Raw genomic sequence first — 12476 nt, 5'->3', positions numbered from 1 at the left:
ATATCACGTGTATTTATTTTTTACCTGAATTTTTTTTAAAAAAAATTCAAAACATTTTCAAAAAAATTCAAAAACTTTACAATTTTTTCTCCTAACTAAAAATACACGTGATGTTTGGTGGGGAAGATGATTATTTTAAATATCACCACATATTACCAAGGGGGAGGGGGGGTCCTAAAATCATTACAAAGTCGATCACGTGATTAATGCAAGCCTCGTAAGAATGCGAACTAGCACTAATAGTTTCAGGCTTGACACTAAACTCGACCTGCTCGATATCAAGCAGTATGGTATCAAATTTCCACTTGAAGTTATATATTTAAATATAAGCTGAAGTGTAAATCGCATTTTGTGGGCATTTCTGCAACAAATCGCTATCACAATTTGATATAACATGTCGGGGCACAAAGATCCGATTTGACTTCAAGCAATTATATTGTGAAAACCAAACCAATTATATCAAAACATAACACACATAGCAAACAAAACAATCGGACTACGTTCAATAAAATTTCTAACTATTCATCATTGTAGAAATGTATCTTTTGCCGTTTTTCAAAAATTTACCTCCTGGTCCTTTTTACCCCATAGGAGGGGTAATAATAATAAATAAATTTGATAAAAGAACAGCTTCAATGTTTCATTTTTGATATTGAATGGATTTTACGAAATAATTTCCACATTATTCGACCAATGCAAAATATAAATTTCATGTGCACAGTTTCTACAGAGGTAATATTGTATATAACCTTGATCTGGTATTTCGTCAGAAATATATATCAACAAAGTTGGAATAACTATTTATTTCATTTACCCTCGTGTAAGCTTTTATTTTTACTCTCGGATTAAAAACGTAGTTCGCGCAGTTCTAATCGCAGTTCAATTATATATTTATAATAAATTACTGTTAAAATGATTTCTTATTGTGATTTATTCAGATTGTGCAAGAGATAGTGCAACGTACAAGGAAAATGATCTCGAGTTTTCGATGGTTTGTGAAGCTAATGGAAATTACAGAATCCAACAAGAACACGATGCACAACTTTACTGTGTTGATAGAGATGGTCATGCAATTACAAAACTTCAACCTAAAGGTGTAACAATTGACTGCGAAGAAGAACTTAAACCTTATCCTTAATTTTTTTTTAATTCCACAAAGTCATCCAGCATTTGATAATAGATTTATTTAATCTCAACAAACTTATTCCCTGATTCATTCAATGTAAATTTAAATTTTAAAATGATATAAATACAAATGTTATCTAGTTATAGATATAAATATTGAATACATTGATGAATGCAAAAACAGTATATTATTAACAAAATATAAGGTGTTAAAAAATCAATAGGTATCGTTTGATACAAATTATCAATAAATATTGTTAATGATACGTATACACAGTCAACTTGATCAATAAGATATAAGACTCAGCTATATATGTAAATGTCAATAAAACTGAAAAAAATTTCGCTTCTACTAAAAATTAATCAAAGCCATTTCACATTGATGCCTTTCAAATGTGCTTATAATATGTGTAATTACAAGTTATAGTAATTGCAAGAAAAACAAAAATGCATTTTTTATATATCTTTACGTTACAAAGGATTCTGAACATTTTGGCATACCTTAGAAAAAATTGATGTATGTGTGTGTATGTGCGGATACTAATTTGCATCGAAGATTTCGTGAACACGAATCAATCAATTTCAATATATCAAAAAACATTCGATTTGTATTGATGGGGAGACGTGATGATTAGTTTTTGGCAAAGGCAGGTCCAGCCGTTTCGAAGATAAGGGACAAAAAGTATCAAAAATGTTGATTTGAATTAATTGAAGGATTTAAAAAACATTTCATTTGTATTTACAAAGTGAAAAACTGTCGAACGGCATTCTTGGCAAGACATACCAGCGATTACGGAGATCCAAAAAAAAGTACAACTAGTTGAAAGTGGCATTTAGCCTTAAGGCAAGTTGCATGAACTTCCCAAAATGTGTAAGAATTAACTTAATCAAGAGAAATTGAAATATAGATATTTAGATAAAATTTCCAACTGTTTATTTCAAAAATAAAGTTAGAGCTTCCAATTAAATCTAACCATTGCGATTTCGAATAGGATTTTCTCAAATTTGAAATTAACTGTAATTATTTTAATTATATTGCACAGATACTAGTGCTTGTATGTCCTAAAATTGTAGCTTATTATTTAAAATTTTAATGAATTGATAATGTTTGAATCATCACATCACAAAGGCAATCTTAACTATAATATTTTCTCAAACTTTGATGAATTTTTAACATTAAACTATTTGTCATAGGGACGTAACATTTTAGTATGCTTTATAATACCATGATGCCAAAAAATGTTCATAAAAATCGTCAATTTTTTTTTCAACAGTGAATTTCAAGAAAAGGGCTTGGTAGATTTTTATCTAAAACTAATCAGTATATTTCCCAATCAATATCTTTCGAAGTTTTTCATTTTTTAAAATCAATTCAGAATTGAGAGCTAAAAAAAGACGAAAGTTTTTTCACTGTTTTGCTATTGACGAAGAAACGTTTTTATCGCACAAAATTAATAAATGCTAGTCCTCATCGAGATACATCGAATGGCTTTTTAATTTTTGAAATCCAGCCGTTTTTGGGAAAATCTGTTCGCGCGCACACACACTGACTTTTTCCAAATTTGGTCTGATTTAATTCAGAATGGCTCGAAACGTCGAGAAAACATAAAATTAGCGAATCGGATTTTTTGATGACAACAAACTTCTTCTTCGGGAAGTTTAAAATGCCATATGGTGGTGAGTAAAAAATGATCACTAGACATGTGCACATCAAATTATCAGATATTTTAAAAATGCATTCTAAATTTGCCTTTATGAAATTTAGTAATTTACCTTAGCGCGTAGCATCATGGTATGCCATGGCGGGCTTTGTATTAGAATTGCTTCATTGTCCAAAATTAAACGGCACTTGGAATCCTTATATCTGCAAAAGAAATATTTATTAAAATACATATATTTTTCAGATATAACAATAAATATATCATATTCATTTTCTGTTCATATACCTTGATTATGATAAAGACGTAGTCTGTTTAGAAGTAGATGCTAGACCAGATATTATTATAATAATTAATGAAATATTTTATTATATATAAATAAATATAAATCATTAAGTTTACCGATAACAATTTATTGGTAATTCAATAGTTTATATATAATTAAATAACTGGAATAATTAATAATAATATAAATATTTTATTATATATATATATATATATATATATTTTTTTTTTGAATAGTCTTGAATTTGATGTTGATATATATGTTTAATTTGAGTTTAATATTCGGGCGTAACATCAATAAAAATAGTATGAGTTTTTTTTTTAATTTATTTATTTAAAATCCATACGTTTCGGCTAGCATCTTAGCCATCATCTATCCTAAACTCCGAAGAGTAAATACTGAGTTTCGACAACTTGTTAAGTTATCATGATTATTAGTGTGTTTTACCATTTGTGATGTTTGTGTTAAAAAATATATATCTTATCAATGTGCACATGCTCATACCATGGATTAATAATGGTTTCATATGCTATATTAGGATACAAAATTGTAAGTGTTTTATTACTATTATTATTATTATTGTTTTTCCATGAAATTTCCATTCATATAATTTATTTAGTTTCAATTTTTATAGTTAACTTGATTACCACTGAATGATGGCTAAGATGCTAGCCGAAACGTATAGATTTTAAATAAATAAATTTAAAAAAAAACTCATACTATTTTTATTGATGTTACGCCCGAATATTAAACTCAAATTAAACATACATATATATATATATATATATATATATATATATATATATGATTTAGTAGTTAATTTTGATGTTGAAATATATGAGTGAGTTCTTGAGGGCGATACATCAAACAAAGAAAAGCCAAAGATTTATAAAATAATCTTTATTTCCAAACGTTTCGACATTCAATTTAATGTCATCATCAGTGGATATTACGTTGGTTAGTTACATATAGAGAAGTGTACAACAGCACTAGAGATTGGCACTAACATTTATACAACTAACTTGTCAGCACTATGCATTTTTTATATAATTTTTTTGTATGATGTAAACAGAAAAATGATAGTTTTATTGAACAAAGATGTAAGTAGAATTATGTAATTTCTGCCACGACTTCTGTACTTTGCTAGTACCGAGGCATACATGTTGTTAGTTGTATAAGTTAGTTGTATAAATGTTAGTGCCAATCTCTAGTGCTGTTGTACACTTCTCTATATGTAACTAACCAACGTAATATCCACTGATGATGACATTAAATTGAATGTCGAAACGTTTGGAAATAAAGATTATTTTATAAATCTTTGGCTTTTCTTTGTTTGATGTATCGCCCTCAAGAACTCACTCATATATATATATACGAGGTCTGTTCAAAAAGTTTCCGGAATTTTCGTTTTTTCAAAAAAATATTTATTTATTCGTCTACATTAATGTGGTCCCCTTCAAAGTAGTCCCCCCCAGATATAATACACTTATGCCAGCGTTTTTTCCAATTTTCGAAGCACCCTTGATATTCACTTTTTGATATGTCCTTGAGCACTCTCAGCGATTTTCTTCAATCGAGGAAAACTGCCGTCCTTTCATGGGTCTCTTCAACTTTGGGAATAGGAAAAAGTCACACGGAGCCATATCTGGTGAATTTTTGCACTTTGCAACACTTTATTTCATTTTTTACGCAAAATTTAATACAAATTCTTTGACTTTTCAATTCTTCCATTGTAAAAATCGCCGAGCTCAGAAAAACACGTCGAACCTTAGCGACTACCACAGACAAAGTAAACAGTGAATATAGCTGAAAATTTCATCATACTTTAGGGGCATGTATACCAACACAATAAAAAAAAAATTTGACAATCAGACACTCCAGACCCGCGAAATTTAATTATTAGTAATTCCGGGTACTTTTTGAACAGACCTCGTATATATATATATATATATATTATTTTTGCAGCCCAACCGTCAAATTAAAAAAAGATTAAATAACAAAATTATTTATTCCATTAAACGTTTCGACACTTGGTGTGTGTCATCATTCATATATATATATATGACGATATGAATCAAAACAAAAAAACGCATTAAATATAACTTCATTATTTTCTGTTTTCTGTGAAAGTGATTGGAGAATGCTTGTCCAGTATGTATTTCGCTATATTTTGAATAAATACCTTATGAAAATCAACTTTTATTATAAAGAATTCCGACAAAAAACATGAAAGTTGCTTTACTTCAAAAAATGAAGCATTAGTATGTCTACTAAAATGTTTCTATTTGATCAGAAAAAAAATGATAAGTAAAATCCTGGAAATTGAACTAGACAAACAAAAAATTATTGCCATTTATATGGATATAATATGATGATATGATCAAAATGAGCTATTGGTTTATAGCTATTATGGTATAAACGAAGATAAACATAAAAATTATGGTATGTTAATGTTTCCTATTCCTTGCATCGTAATTTTAAAACAAAAGAGAAAAATATTTTTGCCGATTGACGTCAAATATTTAGAAATTATTCTAAAAGTAATTTGTAGTCATCATGATTATTATTTTTTTATTATTGACGTATTTTATTCATTTTCTAAGCGGTTGTGTAATAGCGACGTCGATATGGATGATCATAAAGATAAAGGTTTTCTTATCATTTCTAACTTTTTTTCAACAATCCTATAAAGGTAATGTCAAGTACTGCATAAAGATGTGTTAGACATAGATTATTATTCTATAAAATATAAAATGCAGGACATAACGGAGCCTTTTGTACTACAAAAGTATTCCTACGCATTTTTGGTTCTGGGAATTATAGTGTTCATCATAAGTTTTCTTGGATATGTGGCGAGTGCAAAAAATTCTATATATTGGGTTAATGTTGTGAGTTTCTCAAATTACTTTATTAATCACATACAGATGCTATATATTTTTATCAGTTTTATGTCTTAGTATTATTGGTAATGGTGACACAAGTTATAACAGCAATAGCAAGCCAAGGTTTTGCTAATAAGGTAAATTGTAAAAAAATGCATTAATTTATATAGTAGTACGTTGTATTATAATCACATCACGAAATGTTTGAAACCAATAGCAATAAAACTAGATATTTTAATTTTAAACATTTTTAAACAAGAATATACTGTCATTGAGAATACAGCTACTTCACCTAGCATATTACTTCAGAATTAGAGAAGGAGGTGATATAAGAGGCCAATGGGAAAAACTTCACACAGATACTATTTCAAAAAACATATCCATATTTTACTATGAATACGACTGAGAAAAAAAACATAAATCAAACATATCTAAGATTATATACAATTTCAAACAATACCATTTTACCATTATGGATAGAATATTTTTAAGAATAATCGATTTATATAGTAGTAATTCCTTGGTCGAGATAGAATGTAGAAAGCATACTTTTCGAAGTAAAATAGTAAATAAATGAACTGGACTCAGTTTTCTATAGCAAAAATTTGAAAATATACAACATTTTATTATTGCTTTTTTGCATATAGAATACCAGTGTTGCGGAGGTAGAAACCATACAGATTTCAAAATGCAAATTGGCAATTTTGTTAGTGCTCCGAACGATGATAGATATCAAAAGTGGTCTAATCAATCTTGGATACCTCCATCATGCTGTAAACGTGGACAAACATGTACAGCAGGAAATTTTAATGTTGAAAATTCTAACATGAATACAGTAAGCATTAAGTAATTGTTTACAAAGTGTATATTTAAGTAGTTATATTTACAATTAAAAATATTGAATGTAACGTAACATTACTATCCAGGCTTGTTACGTGATTCTTACTAAACTTATAGAAAAAAATCGGATGGTTATTTATATTCTCGGTATAGGATTCCCTGCATTCAAAATATTTATGATGATTATTGCTTATTTCATATTCTGCAAGACACACGACGGGTATAGATACATTTCTTATACTATTTTAAAATTTTAAATACTAAATTTTACTGATGAATTCATAAACAAGTGTTTTTTTGATAGACCATGTCTATGTCGTTCTGATAGTAAGGCAAGTAGCAAATGTCCATTCAAATCATGCAAGAAAAGATCAACATTGCCCATCTGCCCAAAATTTTCACATGTAAATATACATCAATGTCCAGCAGAAATGAATTTGAGATCAATGTCTGATACTAATTTGAGAGACCTTTCTGAGAATCATACAACATTCCTAAAGCAAGGTAGGTTAAATTATCGCGAAAAATATTGAAAAAAAACAGTATACATAAGTTGATGAAAATTAATTGTTTTCAACTAATCGATTAATTATACGGCAGAGTTTGTAAACTGTGAGCGAGGAATAAATGACGAAACGCCATACTTGTCAATTGTTACAGAAGAAAATATTTGCAATACAGAAAATGAACTAGCAGTAAAAATGAATCGCTACGAATGTTGTTTGAACAATGAAAATGATGAAATCGTAGCTGAACCATCATGCTCTGTGAAATCCTGTCGGAAGCGACCAGCAGGGCCAGCAATCACTACGGAATCAATATGCAATTCAAGTTGCACATGTAAAGAAATGGTTAATTCAGTTCAAACACCCAATTCAATAAAGACAAAGATATATTCGAGCCCGCAAAACATTTGTCCTTTATCTGATATTGCTGTTCCATCGGTAAGAATAAATTATTTTAGTCGGGAAATAGAATATACATTCAGAAAGATGTTCTAAATTTTCAGATTATGTGTGAAGCAGAAAATAGGCTGGTAGAACAACAACTCAATCATAGAGAACAATTGCTTTGGGAACAGGAGTTGTTTCAGAGAACGCGGGAAGAGCAATCTGTGTAAGTTTGCCAAAATTCCTTAGCCTTATAATTATATTAATAAGGCTTATTTAGCAGATTTAAAGCGGCTGGATTAATAGTCGACCAAGAAAATCATAATCGTGATCTCCGAATACAAGCTGATCACGACGAGATCTACCGTCAGGACCGATCGTTATTCAAAACCAGCAGCCAACGGGATATGATGTAAAATTAATAAATAAATAAATAACGATGTTCTTATATAATTTTAATGTGCATCTCATTTTTTAGAAATCAAAACAAAAACGAATCTAGTATAAAAATGTGCAATGCTTGTTTAAAAAATAAACCCATATCATGCGATGGAGATGTGGAATTTAAAATGTGTATTTCGGCAAGTAAATATGGACAGAAAAAAGAATATCCATTCGCAGAACGATACTCCGGTGATTTCCCATCTCACAGCAAAAAGTTATAAAATTATACTGAGAAATATTTGTCAATTTGGACAGGACATATTAGAATGCTCGTCTTTAAATCATGGTTTTGCACAAAGTATACTATGGTACAGAATTTGAGCTTGAAGTTGAAGACGAAATCATATAATAAATACAAAAAAATTCTAAATACCATTTTATTTATGCTATATTATACTAACGAATATCATAATCTGTATGAGTAACTAAATTGAATTAAATATTATATATTATAGAATACAAAATTTAAAAAAATTGGTAATATTTCAAACATAATATTTAGAAAATTTGAAATTAAAAATTAGCAAATATATCAAATTTATAAAAACATATTATGAATTATTAAAACATTTGTTTTTTCTCGAAAAAAATGTTTATAAAATCACACTAACACAAGTTTTATAGTAAAAAATACACCACTGTTCGAGCCTCACAAATTTTATTTATCCATCTTCCTCTACCTATATACTGAACTCCCTCTAATCTGTAATAAAATAATTACCTACCCTACTCTAGGTACTAAGATAGCTATAAGGAATTTATTTATTCTGTACGTATCTCTTGACCCGATAACATCTAATACAATTTACTAACATTATTACATTACATTTCTACAAACAAATTCTGAACTAATTATTTTCTATTCAGTTATATGTTATTTCAGGTCTGATATAGCCTTTTCTTATAATTAATTATATCTGGTCCTTCGAGGTAGTAAAGTGTCCGTGTGTAGTGATTTTTTAATTGACTTTTTTAATAAACATTGCGCCGGGCGCTTACAACCACCATATATTATTTTGTAGTAACCCTTATCATAAATGTATCTACTACAACACTAGATATGAGGTAAAGGATACACCACATATGTTGCTCAAATTAATTCAAAGAGATGACCTTGTTGGAAAAAAACTATCGACAGATTCTTTAAAAATTCAGAAGGTAAATGACACAAAAGGAAACAGTGCGACTCTGATAATAACTTATATCGTAAATCAGTAAAATGTCTTAATTATATGTAAAATAAATTTAATTTATTATGACCACATTTCAAACTGCAGAACGAATTAATTTTATTTTCATGTATTTGTATGGAAGAAGACATTTCGCATAGCGAGCTTTTCGCACAACAATCTTTTTCCCGGAACAAATTAAGTACGTAATGCGGCTATAATATGCTAGAAAGTATAGTAATACCCCGTTTAACGTCGTATTAGCGTCGTTTAGCGCTGTTTCGATTTAGCGCTGTTTTATTTTAACCCAGGTTTTGAAGGGATAAATGAGGAAGATGTAGAAGAAACTAGTGAGGCGCATGGCATTGTGCCTTAAGGCACTTCCCGTACCAAAACATTTTTTTTTAAAGATTAACATTTAAAAAAAAAATTACTTTGAAAGAATTAGATTTTTGAGAAACTATAAATTTTTGCAAAAAAAAAATTTTTTGAAAAAAATACTTTTTGAATATAAATGTTTTCTTTAGTTTGAAATATTTTGAAAGTTCTGAATTTGTTTTCAAAGCAATCGTACTCCTTCAACTGCATAGAGACGAAATATCGAATCGCGTAAGCGCCGCGCCGCCGTCTAACGGATAAACATTGGTACGGAACCCATAGGAATGTAAACAAAATTTATACTTATTGTTAAAATCTCTATAAAATATCTGATAATTTTATGTGTATATGTTATGAATGTATGTTAATTTTAATTACATAAAGTTCTTTAATTAAATGATGAGTGAAATTGTGAAAACAATATTTTTTTGGGCGTCGTTTAACATGATCAACTGTGTGATGAATAATATTAATATTAATTAATCAACAATTACTTCATTTCTCTAATGAAAGTTCAAGTCCTAAATGCTAATTACAATGATAAACCGATCATGTCGTATTTGACTTCAATTATATTATTGTTAAATTAAAGAGAGACAAACTAAAACTCAAATTTCAATGAAACTAACCATGTAGAATTCTGAATCAATAACGAAAATCATTTTGTTAAAAATAATTCGGGCTAAGAGGAAAGTTGTTTGGCATGAAATATAAAATAGTTAGTATATGGTGATTTTTTTCTCAAAAATAAGAGAAATGAAATCGTCTTTCTATCTGTGGGATACATGGTAAAATATATACATATCCTGTAGACTAGACAATCAGATTTTGTTGTGATGTTATTGATATTATATATTCTAACTGAGCTATTATAGTGCATTTATTACCGTGATGTGTAAAAGCTTTAAACACAAAAATTATGCCATGCTTTCTGTTCCTCATATCGTAAAAGTTTCGAAATGTACCAAAATAGTTTTAGTCCAAAATTTAAAACAAAAGATATTTTTTTACATAAACGTCAAATATTAAGAAGATATTCTAAAAGTAATTTGTAGTCATTATGTTTATTGTTTTTTTATTATTGACGTATTCTATTCATTTTCTAAGCGGTTGTGTAATAGCGACGTCGATATGGATGATCATAAAGAAAAAGGTTATGTTATCATTTCTAACTTTTTTTCAACAATTCGATTATCCTATAAAGGTAATGTCAAGTACTGCATAAAGATGTGTTAGACATAGATTATTATACTATAAAATATAAAATGCAGGACATAACGGAGCCTTTTGTACTACAAAAGTATTCCTACGCATTTTTGGTTCTGGGAATTATAGTGTTCATCATAAGTTTTCTTGGATATGTGGCGAGTGCAAAAAATTCTATATATTGGGTTAATGTTGTGAGTTTCTCAAATTACTTTACTAATCACATACAGATAATAATGTTACATATTTCCATCAGTTTTATGTCTTACTAATTTTGGTAATGGTGACACAGGTTATTACAGCAGTAGCATGCCAAGCTTTTGCTGATAAGGTAAATTGTAAAAAATGCATTAATTTATATAGTAGTACGTTGTATTATAATCACATCACAAAATGTTTAAAACCAATTGCAATAAAACTGGATATTTTAATTTTAAACATTTTTAAACAAGAATATACTGTCATTGAGAATGCAGCTATTTGAACTAGTATATCACGTCAGAACTAAAAAAGAAGGTGATTTAAGAGGCCAATGGGAAAAACTTCACACAGGTACTATTTCAAAAAACATGTCCCTATTTTATTAAGAGTACGATAAGTATTTGGACAGAGAAAAAATTAAAACATAAATCAAGCATATCTAAGATTATATACAATTTCAAACAATATTTTACCACTATGGATAGAATACTCGTATTTTTAAGAATAATCGATTTATATATTAGTAATTCCTTGATCGAGATAGAATGTAGAAAACATAATTTTCGAAGTATATAGCAAATAAATGAACTGGACTCAGTTTTCTACAGCAAATATTGAAAATATACAATATTTTATTATTCCTTTTTTGCATATAGAATACCAGTGTTGCGGAGCTAGAAACCATTCAGATTTCAAAATGCGAATTGGCAATTTTGTTAGTGCTCCGAACGATGATAGATATCAAAAGTGGTCTAATCAATCTTGGATACCTCCATCATGCTGTAAACGTGGACAAACATGTACAGCAGGAAATTTTAATGTTGAAAATTCTAACATGAATACAGTAAGCATTAAGTAATTGTTTACAAAGTGTATATTTAAGTAGTTATATTTACAATTAAAAATGATTGAATGTAACGTAACATTACTATCCAGGCTTGTTACGTGATTCTTACTAAACTTATAGAAAAAAATCGGATGGTTATTTATATTCTCGGTATAGGATTCCCTGCATTCAAAATATTTATGATGATTATTGCTTATTTCATATTCTGCAAGACACAAGACGGGTATCGATACATTTCTTATACTATTTTAAAATTTTAAATACTAAAATTTACTGATGAATTAATAAACAATAAAGTATTTTTATAGACCATGTCTCTGTCGTTCTGATAGTAAGGCGAGTAGCAAATGTCCATTCAAATCATGCAAGAAAAGATCAACATTGCCCGTCTGCCCAAAATTTTCACATGTAAATATACATCAATGTCCAGCAGAAATGAATTTGAGATCAATGTCTGATATTAATTTAGGAGAACTTTCTGAGAATCATACAACATTCCTAAGGCAAGGTAGGTTAAATTATCGAGAAAAATAATAAAAAAAACAATATA

This window comes from Ctenocephalides felis, unplaced genomic scaffold (assembly GCF_003426905.1).
Source record: "Ctenocephalides felis isolate EL2017-DRISC unplaced genomic scaffold, ASM342690v1 CF-g0.4_SCAFFOLD_01170, whole genome shotgun sequence".
Lineage (NCBI taxonomy): Eukaryota > Metazoa > Arthropoda > Insecta > Siphonaptera > Pulicidae > Ctenocephalides > Ctenocephalides felis.
This window is presented reverse-complemented; position numbering follows the sequence as displayed.